We start from the raw sequence: 12,979 nt of genomic DNA, 5'->3' as shown, positions 1-12,979 counted from the left end.
GCTTGCTGCTTTCAAGTAGGGTGGCTATCTGACACACCTCAGGGATCCTCCCCTATCTTCACACACCACCCCTTGCCACCAGCACTTGGGTTTACAGGCACAAGTGGTCCTGCTCATCTCTTTTACTTAAGTGCTAGAGATCTGGACTCATGTCTTCATACTTTGGTTTCAAGTACTTTTACCCATGATATTGTCACTCCAAAACCTACTGGCCCTTCTTTGAGCTGAGAGGTATCACTCACCTTTATGTCAACAGCTGGGATATAAGAAACATTCAGCCCATTTTGGGTGGCATCATTCCCTATGCATGCATTGATGAAGAGTACAAAAGAAGAGAAAACTAGCTGAGATTAATAATAGACTGTGATGTATACATTTGTTTCTTTCTGTTCTTCTCTATAGATATGATATGGTATGATATCTTCAAATTCTTGCCTTGACGTTCCTTCAGTAATTGATTATAATCTGGAATAAAGAATCAAATAAACCCCTTCCTCCTCTAAGTTTGTTTTCAAGGTATTTTATCATAGCAAAGGAAGAAAACTAGAGTATGAGATTTCTGTTGTTATTTGTGGCCTTGTGTAGAGGGGGAGGAACTAATAATATCTTACTTTTGGATTTATTGTCTAGTCACAATTTTGGATTAATAAGCGAGCTCCTACTTCCAGTGTATTTGGAAGTCAATGACTAATATCAAATGAGCTAACACCAATTGTAGGAATTCAGTTTCTGAACACTGTTTGTTAGCAATCCCCTTCATGGAATCTCACTAGACATACAACAGGCTTTAATAGAAATCATAACTTAGCTCTAGCCAGATGAGCACTACAATCCCCTTACTTAGCACCATATAAAATCCTTTATATGGTAAAGTTCTCTCCCATTCATCTTTCTATTCAATCAATTATCTAACAGTTATTTTGTGCCGGTTACAAGTAGCTCTAGATTAAATATATCTATAAGAAAGGTGACCTAAAGTTTTACATAAATATTTTAATATGATTTAACACTGGAACTATATTAAATATTAAAGATTTTAAAAACACATGTTGCAGTGTCACTTCTTAGTAAAAGGTGCCTGATTCTCCTGTTAGGATTGTCATCTTCCTTCCCCCATTTCCTTTTCTGTCTTTCTGTCCTCGTCCTGCCATATTATTTTCTTTTCTTTACTCCTTCCTTTAGTTACGTGTTTGTGAATGTCAAGAAGTAAGTTCTGCTGCAGGCACTAGTTGGACTGACAGACAAGTGATAAAATGACAAAGAGTGGACTTGTTTAACTTGGTCAAACAACAATAGACTGTCTCCAAGCAGTGAGGGCCCACTAGGGTCAAGCTAGCCTAGATTTGGTAAGAGCTACTGTAAAAACTTCTACCAGGCCCAAGAGAATTCCAGAATCTCTCTTTATTTAGAAGTGTGAGTGTTGGAACTCAGCAACAACAGTTGAGTATGTCTGAGACTGGAAAAGAAAGTTCCATACAAACCTAAATATAACTTCTTGCTGTACAGGTAGAGACTTGCTTGCCAAGTCATGATGGTTGTCAGGATCCAAAAAACCATTAAGAAAGCCAATGTTTTGACAATTAAATTTGCTTTTAAGATGAGAAAATTTGACTTATTTAAGGAAAGACAGAGACTGAAAGCTTCAGCTAATTATCTCTCACCCCTAAACTTTCCAAATTTCAAATATAACAAACTCATCATTTACTTTAATATAAATAGAAACTAAACCAAGATAATAAAATTCCCTCCTGTACTCACCGCACACTTTCTCATGGAAAGACAACTTGGAGAACTTACATTTGCCAAGACAACTTAAAAGACGGTAAATAAGGAACAGTCAAACAAAGGCCTCAGTTCATCAAATTACAGCCAGCAAGCATTGCTACATAGAACTTCTGCTGTTTTCTGTTACATGCTGTTCAGACACAAATGTATTTGGGAGCAGGAAAAGACCTTTCTTCTTGTTCTGTTCCCTGAATCTGGCATAAAGCCTTGCAAATGAATGAAGTATTATTCAATTCCCTGCCTATTGGAGGTCAAAGAACACCTTGTCTTCTTTGAAAATAGCAATGTGGCTAATGGGTTTGAGATGTCCACATTGAAGTAGACAGTAGGTAAGACACAGCACAGAGGATGAGGGCAAAAGATGCTGCAGTTATCCCTCAGTGATGTTTGGTCTTGTAGAGTGATGACAGCCAAGCTTATTTAGAGGCTGGAAAAGCAGAATTCTGGCATAATTTTGACTTATGACAGTTCATTTTGGCTGCATTGTTACACCAAGCTTTTTAAATACAAGTCCTGAGGACTTTATTTAGATTCGTGTTCTTCACTACCTACATGTCATTGAGGTCTTAGACATGTACCTTCTCATTACTTTGTAGAAATTATGCGTCCACTCTAGTGTGCATACCACTAGGGACTAATTAATTCATGATCTCAAATTCAAGAGTTGCATGATTATAGGAGATTATGAACACCCTTAATGACAATATCAAAATTGTTCATATAAGCTAGACTTATAGATATCATGTAAAATAGACCAGGATGTTACCTGGCTTGTCTAAAACATTATTTTTATTGGATATTTTATTTATTTACATTTCAGATTCCATTTCCCTTTCCCCCTTTCCCCTCCCTAGAAAACCCCTATCCTATCCCCCTTCCTCCTTTTTGCTTTTATACCATTTTAATTACATGCAAGTATTAAGGTCAGTTCTAGGTTAAGGAACTAGATGCAAATATTCAAAGAACGAGCAAGACAATAAAGATAAATAGTCAAAGAACAAGCAAAGCAATAAACAAAGTTCTGTGAACACTCTTGTGATCACTGTTTCTAAGAGCTTATCAGGATGACCAAAATATCTGAGCCTACTTCCCTGTCCTAGCCCAAAGTCATTTTCATATCTGAAGCCTACTTCCTTGTTCTGGCTGAAATTACTTCTTTGTTCTAGCCTAAGATTTAGATTCCTGCCTGAAATTACTACTTCTTTGTTCTAGCCTAAAGTCAGATTCCTGCCTGAAGCCCACTTCCTTGTCCTTGGCCAATGACACATTCCTACCAAGCAGCCTACTTCCTTGTCCTTGGCCCATGTCAGCTTCTTGCCAAGCAGCCTCAAAAGCTCTCTGCCTCTCCCCCTTTTTTATTTCATAAACAAGATTGAACCTGTCTTAGGTCATTCTGCCAAGAATTCCCTCCTTACCCATTGTGGAATATGCATTATCAAAAGCAATGCATTTTATTGTTTGAACTGAATGAAGGAAATGAAGTAAGGTTACACATTAGGTTCACACACACATACACACACACGAGAGAGAAAGAGAGAGAGAGAGAGAGAGAGAGAGAGAGAAAGAGAGAGAGAGAGAGAGAGAGAGAGAGAGAGAGAGGAGAGAGAGAACATAATAATAATTAAAATGCAAAATTAAAAAAGAAGTTCCCAGTTTAATAAAGGAGAATTTAGCAAAGTATGGCAGTAATGAACATACATCAATCAACCAGATTGGTTTTATTGAACTGAAGGCACTTTGAATGGGCTCTGACTTTATTTTCACAGTTTCTTTCTGTCTACAGCTGACATTTCAACAACCATAATATATTTTATTCAGAGGCCATGCATCATCTTGACCATCCTCCGGGAATATTCTTGGGTTACATATTTGCCTGATTATCTTTTCCATACTCCAAAGAGAAAACTTCAAGCACTAATTAGTTAATTTAAAAATTGACAGCATCTATGAAATTTAGATGAGAGGATTCTAAAATAATCTTGACCATGACTTTTAGGTTTCATTGCTGAATGAATGATACAAAGCAGAACTTTAGTGCCTTAGACAATAAAGACTCAACCTCCTACTGGTGAGGAAAGTCTGGCTCAGCATTCTTTGTATGAAAAATAGCACATTAATTCAAGGAGAGCCCAGAAAAAAAGCATCTTTAGCCTGAGATTTTTGAAGTATGTTAGGGACATGAATATACTTATTCTTATACATAACATATATCTATTGATGCAGACGCAAACCTCTTTTCTCTGGAATTCCAAACTACCCACAGGCATGGACATATTTTCTCAATGGAGTCCAGCTCCCTTGCGGTACAAGATTCAGGATTGTAACACAGTAACTTTATTCTGTACAGTATGCTTTGGTTGCCTGCAGAAACAGAAATTTCTCTGTTGAAGTCAAGAATGCATAATGAAGCATTGTCTGCTATACTAACTGGTAGGGAAAACATTTTTTCCCTCTTCAAGGGGAAGGATGGAAATCAGAGAAATAACGGGGAAATGAGGAAGAAGAGAGAATAAACAAAAGATCTGAAGGGAAAGATTTATCTGGGGTCTGAAAAGAGTGTAGTCTTTCGGTTACTTCCTTCCGTCTAGGAAAGAGGAGTTTGAACGAAGATGAAAGTTAAAGCCTAGACAAGTTTCTTAGATGTACCAGTCTGGACTCAAAAAGGCCTGTGCTAAATTACATAAACAATAACTGTTGCTGAAGACAACTTTGAAAAAATAAAGATCATGTAATCCTCTGGTAAGATAGTGAAACCAGAAGGGAAATGCAGTGTTTTAAATGTTTCCTCCAACCACACTGGATCTGGAGGAAAACTAAATTCACTCTTTATCCTTTGTGCCCAAACATACGTCATTTCCTTTTTCCATTCCTCTACTACTGTGACATGAAGATCCTGGAGAATCTATTTGAAATAATATATGTTGATACTAGGAGAAAACAACTTTGATTGTTATTCTCTCAGGATTGTCTGACCTACGAACTTCTCAGAAATGTAGTTTGCTAGGCCCTGTCCTAGACTGAGTTAAAGAAAGTTAGTCTCAGCAATCCGTGTTTTAAGTTGCAGTCGAGTTGGTCATGGTTTAAATTTGATAACTCAGGGGACTGAATACTAGGGATAAAATGGTTGCTTATAAAAATCCTGTAACAAGGAAACTACCTGCCCCGGCTTGAGTTTTCAAAAAGCATTGTTTTTTTCCATTGGATAATGGACAGAGAGCAAGGGACTTAGGTAGGGAAAACTATATAGAACATTTGAGCAACAATAGAGAAGAAAGTATAAGAGTAAAAAAGGGAGTTCATTGAAGTCATTGATTTTAATAGCTGAGTAGTACTCCATTGTGTAATTGTACCACATTTTCTGTATACTTTACTCTGTTGAGGGACATCTGGGTTGTTTCCAGCTTCTGTTTATTATAAATAAGGCTGCTATCAACATAGTGGAGCATGTGTCCTTGTTATATGTTGGAGCATCTCTTGGGTATACACCCAGAAGTGGTATAGCTGGGTCCTCAAGTAGTACTATGTCAAATTTTCTGAGGAACCACCAGCCTGATTTTGAGTGGTTATACCAGCTTGCAATGCCACCAGCAATTGAAGAGTGTTCCTCTTTCTCCGAATCCTTACCAACATCTGCTGTCACCTGAGTTCTTTTTCTTAGCCATTCTGACTGATGTGAGGTGGAATCTTACGGTCATTTTGATTTGCATTTCCCTGATGACTAAGGATGTTGAACATGTCTTTAGGTGCCCCTTGGCCAGTCAAGATTCCTCAGTTGAGAATTTTTTGTTAAGCTCTGTACCCATTTCTTTTGATAAGGTTATTTGGTTCTCTGGGTTCTTTGTATATATTGTATATTATAGCGCTCTATCCGATATAAGGTTGATAAAGATTTGCAAGCCCATAGGAAGAACAATATCAACAAACCCCCTGCCCCTGCCCAGAGCTCCCAAGGATTAAACCACCAACCAAAAAAGTACACAATGGAGGACCCATAGCTGAAGCTGCTTATGTAGCAGAGGATTGCCTTATGTGGCATCAATAGGAGAGGGGGCCCTGGGTCCTGTGGAGTTTCTATGACCCAAAGTAGGGAAATGCTAGGGCAGTGAGGCAGGAGGGAGTAGATGTTGGGGGGGGAGCTCCCTCATAGAAGCAGGGGGAGAGGGGGAGATAGGTGATTTGTGGAGCAGAAACGAGAAAGGGGGATAACATTTGAAATGTAAATAAATAAAACAATCAAAAAAAAAGAAAAGGAGTTCAAAGATATAGTAGAGGTGGTGAGTGTTTCATAGTGAAGTATTTTTTGTGTAGTATGAATACTTAAGTTCAAGTCATCAAGACCCATGAAACCAGCTGGAGCTGGGAATATGTTTGTAATCCCATCATTCCTTCAGGGAGAGAGGGCAGAGTCAGGATAATCTCTGGAAACTTCCATAATAGCCTGGTATATGTGGCAGGAAAATAAATGACTGTCTCAAATAAGGTGAAAGACAAGGAATGACACCAGAGATTGTCCTCTATCCTCCACACACACCTTATGGCACACATGCCACATAAATGTACATGTAGGCATAGATTAAAACAAAACAAAAGAATGTGATGGTCCAAGCCATTAACAATCATTGCTGAATGATAGTAAAAAACAGTGGGCACAGAATGTAGAAGAGTTTAAATTGAGTTCTCCCATGTGCATTCAGAGTGTGACAGATTTGAACCGTGGATTTCCAGATAAAAGAGAGGAAACTCCTTCAACTAAGAAACTGAGTTTGGTGGTTAGTTTCCTATTGTAGCTCAGTCAGTGGTACCTATACTCTCATATGTGTGAGGAATATTGAAGTTGGAAGTCAGAGATGAATATGGTCTTGTACCACTCTTCAAATACCTTGTCAGGTATAAGGGAAAGGTTTTCAAGAAACAGACAGATACATCATGGAGAGAGGAGCAGACGATTGGAGACCATGTCTGTTCAAAGTGGGTGCTTGTTCCTATTTTGATACTTGCTACCTACATAACCTTTCAGAGTTTCAGAGGTGAGGGCAGTCTGATGATGGGCTGGTGAGCATCAGGTATTTAGAGACCTGCCAATTTTCATTCAGTCCGTCAAGAACACTTCAGGGCTGTGAACATTCTGTGAAAGCAAATCTCAGGAGTTTAAGTTGTACTCTTAACATGGGAAGATCTTCATCCATTAATGAAATGAAGAGGAATAATCAGCACATGAATGTTTTTCTCAGTCACATGGATTATGTCTTGTCAAATGCAAATTCTCATTTGTGTGTCTGGTATTATATTTTCAGTAAAACAAGCAAAAAGAATGATTTAGCATAGAACAAAAATACATCACCTATTTATACATCATAAAATAATTGTCAGTAAAACACTCTGGGCACTTTAAATATTAGTTGACAAAAAACAGTAATATTTCATAGCATGAAAATATTTTCATGATGAAAAATAAAGTAAGAAAAAGTCAGATAATGGAGCATACTGGGTGTATACTGTATTCCTAAGAGTGTATGTGGGGATTAGTACTAGACCATTAAGATGATGCATAATTAACAAATCTATTCTTTTCATACCATACTATATTGTTTTTTACACTCAGTATATAATATTACTATAGGAAAAAAAGTATATAAGATATAAGAAAATTGTCTCTTCAAAAATCCATATATGTATATGTTCTGTGTCTGTGTGAATGTATACTAAATGTATGGAAGTACTAAATTCTAGAAGAGATGTAGTCTCTGGATCTAGAGTTACAGGTGATTGAGAGGTGCTTTGTGTGTGTGCTGGAAACTGAACTCAGGACCTCTGGGAGAGCAGTGTCTTTAAAAGAGCTGAACCATCTCTCTAGATCCTGCCTTCTTTCACAATGAAGCACATTAATAAATTTCAATTCTGTTCTGAAAAATGTACAATCATATTATCTTTCACAACTTGGGCATTAAGTTATGCATTATGTATTGATAACATTTTGGAGGAGAAAAACCATATCAGTGAAAAACCACACAATATGCAAAGTTCTGTATTCCAAGTTATCTATGTCTCCCTTTGGGAAAACTATCTCACAGCACTATGAACTACAGGCTAGTGATGGTAAGTGGTTTTTGACTATAGACACAGAAGCTTCACCTGTTGTATTTAGTGAAAAGTTTTTTTTCCTCACTGTAGAAGAGACTAATTTTTTCATCACTGGCAGATACATTTGAGTATATCTTAACTGTATATGTGTTTGTTTGGGATTGTCTCTAAGCTGGCAGTAAATTGTTACCAGTCTAATCATTGGTAAATTGGCATCACTGATTGTTAGAATCTAACACATAGTCACGTTTATCCATGTATGGGAGTTTTTCTCTTCCCATTTAAAAAGCTTTCCTAAACAATTATACTTTTAGCTAATATTTGCAATAAACTTTATATACACATAATCCTCTATTAAGTATTTACAATATTTACTTGACTTATGATGTCTATACTTCACAAATAACTGTCTAGTGTTAGGTATAAATTTGATATATTTCATGCAAAGAGAAACAGTACATGGTAGAGCAGGATTCAAATTCAGACTGAGTTTGGATGTGTGATTAGCTGTGTAATATCCTTGCTGATAGTTTTCAGATGTGAAAACTAACCCTTAGCAAGATTCAGACACCTTTTCATTTTATTTTCATTTTCTCAATAAATATTTTGAACACCTACTGTGAACCAGGTCCTAGTCTTTGGAACAGAACACTAGGAGCAAAAGAATACTCTACCTTAAAATCTCATAATCCTTAAATTTTATTTTCCTCAAGGTTTCTTTCTTTTTTCCTTTCTTCCTTTTTTCTTCTTTTTTTTTAACAAGTCAATTTAGAATATTTTCTTGATAGGAATTGTAGCTTCTAGTATGTATACTGTAAAATTTTCTTGTATTCTTTTACTCCCCAGTAAAAAGTCAATTCAAGTAAGTATAAACAGGGAAGCATCTAACCCAGCCTCATCATGAGTTGTGATCCTTCTCTTTGTTCTATTATCTTAAGCTTCTCCAGTACTAATGCTATTAAGCAAACAGCAATTATCTAATTCAAATGTCTGAGTATATGAATATTATTTTGCAAATCCTTGAAGGTACTAATTTCACTGCTCTTATCATCAGGTCCTAACCTAGTTTAAACACATACAAGTAAGTTTTTATTGATATGATTACAACTGAGTGTCAAATAAAGTGAAAGACCAACCTCTCTATACTACGAAAGAGTTACCAGGGTACAGTATATTTGGAACAAAAAGAACAAATTTAGATGTTAAAACTGAATTATCTTCATGGGTCAGCCATGTATTAGTTATAAAACCTTGGACAAATATTATCAATGAATTATACTTCAATTTACTTACAAGTAAAATGAAAATTAACATTTCCACCTTGTGCTATCATTGTGAAGACAAAATGGGCTAATGTATTGAAGGTCTGATGATAAGCAAGCGCCTAATAAATATGCTTTTCCTTCCTTTCTATTTCTGACTAGCTCTAAATTATTAGGACAGCATTTGGGCACATAACAGGATATCCTACACAAAGCAGGAATGGCTTCCCTGGGTAATATAGATGGCATTGCTAACAATAGTGAGGAGAATGAGAGGAAGTGAATACAAATGAACCTTCTCAATGTTTCACCCTCCAGGGTTCAATGTAAGGTTCACAAGAGGACTTTGAACATTAAATGACCTCATAAATCATCCAACATAGTTAAGCAGCTGTGGGGCTCAATCAGCACACATTCCTAAAGGCAAGATGGTTCAGTGAGAGACAAGAAACTGGAGTGAGAGCTGCCTTAAAGTTCATCAGGGATACATGGTATGGAACACATATGCCAAGGACATTATCAGACCCAGTGTCTTCCTGCTTTGTTTCTGCTCAGGAAATGGAGACTGGGAAGAGCAGTCTAACCCTATCTTATATTTCCAGATGTAAGTCAGATCTGACAGCCTTCTTGTTTTTGGAGAAGACCACTCTTAATTCTAAGTAGCAATAAGGCATATTGTAAGCTGATCAATCAGATGTAACACTATTAATATGGAACAAGTCCTACCTGCATTTGACTAGAGATAAAAGACCATAGGCTTAAACATCCATTTGCAGGAAGTAGGTTACTCCTTGACCCCATGCATCCCTGCCTCAAACTCTTATTCTAGCTGTAGATACTTGCATCCTCCAGCCTATGCTGCGATTCCTACCTGCACCTCCAAGAGAAGTAGTCAAAGAAGTAACATGGTACTACAGAGGAAATGCAGGACAGGGCTGTGGAAAGAAAAGTGCTTCTAGTAACTAACTGCCATGCTAATTTGGTCAATAATCTCAATAAAGACGATACTGTATACATAGGACCAGTTTCACTCTGGACACTACAGAACTATATCAAAATTAACATGCACTAGAAAAATAATTGTACACTCTGTCAAAATATTACTTTTTAATGTACAATTATTTTTCACTAACATGTGTTAATTTTATAAAACTGAATCTCTTTAAGGCATTTTCACCCACCCATCCATCTAATGCATTCCAGCATCACCTGTCTCTTTATTGTTCTCACTGATATATGTTCCCCTTCATCATGACCCCCTCCCTTTTCTTTAATATTTTCCCACCACTTTCAACTGTTTTATAGATTACACAAATAAAAAAATGTGCAACATTACTTTGTAAGTCTGTTTTATTTGACTTAACATGAGGTTAGTCCATTCTATTTTCATGACTCCATTCATTTTTATGCCTGACTGATACTACTTTGCATGCAATATGTTCAGCATATTTTCTTTATCCACTCATTTGCTGATTGATGACTCCCCAGGGTAATGCCCTGACTACTGTTGTGAACAGTGCTGTTGCAAACATTGGTGGAGTAACTCTACACTATACTCATTTTGTTTTCTTCAGATACTGGTGGATGACATGGTGTCTATTTGCACCTGTTCTCTTTTCCTTAATTTCTTTAGCCAGCATTCTAAGAGATGGGTTCCATGATGACATTTTCACATGTGTGATGTCTGTCTTTTGTTTTCCTTCATCTTTTGCTGTCCTTTCCAGTTAATTCTCTGGCCTCTCTTCTCCTCCCTTTTCACATTATTCAATAGGCCCTTTTTAGTTGCTCCTGAAGAATCTCTGTGCTGACTTCTTTATTGTCCTGGTATTGTTTACTTGCCCCAGTCCTCACCATCCTTTTCTGTTATTTGGTTTTTTTAGTCCAGATGAGGTGAAATGTCAGTATCATTTTGATTTCCATTTTCCTGATGGCTAAAAATGTTGCAGATCTCTTAGGAACCTAATTGCTACTTATGCTTCCTTTTGAGAGCTATTTCTTTGAGAAATTTACCTTCTTATCGATTAAATTACTTGTACTTTTGGTGTTTAATTTTTTTTGTAGTCATGTTTGAAGTTTATTCTGTATCAACATGTATAGGGATGTAAAAACAGAGAAAGAGAACATAATTTGAAATGGGAGAGGTTGATATAATTTCATCCACAATTACATAAGAAATATTTTTGATTTCTAAACATTTCAATGTCAAAGACAGTGTATGCATTATCCTTAATGAGTTTTTGAAAAGAAAAAAGTCAGACAAAACGAATTCTTTAAATAAATTGAAATGGTACAGTGAAGAACAATAAGGAAGAGATTAAAATTCTTTAAGTAGACAAGCAGATCAGATATTCTCACTTAGTGTATGTAAGTTTGGGTGAAAAACATGGTTAAATTATTTGGGGGAGCAGTAGTACTGGGAATTGAACCCCAGGCATTGCATGCACTCTCTACTATGTGTATACCTTCATTCTTGGTTTCCTGAAATGTGAGCTCGTTATATAGTCTAGTTTGATCATGATCTGTAGCCCAGGATGGACATGAGATAATGATTTTGCCTCTGTTCCTGTTGTGTAAGAATTACATTTGTGTACCACTGTACTTGGTCTTTGATTAAATTTTAGTAAGTATTATTCACCAAAAATTCACTAAGTATGATACTATATCTTTTTCAAGATTTATTATCACTACAATGATGGAGCTATTATATTGACAACACAAAAGAAAATGTATAAGAAGATCTGATGTGTACCTAGACATGTAATATATTGAAAGTTGGTCTAGGACAAGGAAAGTAGTTTCTAAAAGGTTAGTGGTATAATTGTATATGTATGCATAGTAGAAAGTATCTAGAAATTGATTTTACACACTGAAAAACTTAAATTGTTCCAATAATTATAATTTTAAAAGTGAAGTCAGATAACCAAACAAAATTGAAAGTTACCTGTATTTTCTTTTTTTTGTAATATCCACTTTTTTTTTTTTCAAATCGTAATTTTTACTTATTCACACAGGGGTTATAAACACAAAAAGGCAGGACGTGGGGAAGGGGATGACACCAGAGCATGTGTGGTCAGAGGGGTACAGATATCTTCCAGAACAGGGTATCGGCTGGGTGAAAGTTCAGGGGACAGTTCACTATGACTCTGCCTATGATTCACTTGTCCTTATCTAAGTTGGTACTATCTGCCAATAGACCTTGAAAATTGATGTTTAATTTTAATGCTTTAATTGAAATAAAATTTCTTCTTTTAATCCCTCCTGCCTTTCCCACCTAACCTCCCTCAAATTCTCCCCACATTTCCCTCCCTTTCCACTCTTAAGTTGGTAGCCTCCTTTTCATTAGGAATTCCTCTCCAAGATGGCAGAGATATCCTCATATTATATAGGCTTTCTATATTGTTTCTATCTATTTATTGTTTCATCAGTGTTTCTCTGACATTTGAGTTTAATGTGATGGTCAATTGTTGCTATTGTTTCTTGGTCTAATAGAGTCTTCTTCCAAAAGCTGTTCCATATGCCTACATATTGAAGTGCTGCCCTCTTATAAATTTAAAGGCTAGAGTCTTACGGTAAGGTCTATGATTTGAGATCAATTTCATGGACACAGTGAGGTGAAAAATGGTGTAAATATAGTTCCCATGTATGAAATTCTGAAAACACATAAATTTAAAATATAAAAGATTTTTAATCTTTTCCCATTGCTTTTGTACAAGAATTTAGGTTTATTCTTCTATATGTAGATATCCTCTTCTCCAGAATATGCTAGAGAAGATGTCTTTTCTCTAATGTGTGTTTTTGTAAAGAATCAGATGTCTATAGTAGTGTGGCTGTGTTTCTGGTTCTTTTTCCCC

The sequence above is a fragment of the Grammomys surdaster genome, unplaced genomic scaffold (genome assembly GCF_004785775.1).
Source record: "Grammomys surdaster isolate TR1022 unplaced genomic scaffold, NIH_TR_1.0 125974, whole genome shotgun sequence".
Classification (NCBI taxonomy): domain Eukaryota; kingdom Metazoa; phylum Chordata; class Mammalia; order Rodentia; family Muridae; genus Grammomys; species Grammomys surdaster.
Note: the sequence above shows the minus strand (reverse complement) of the source record.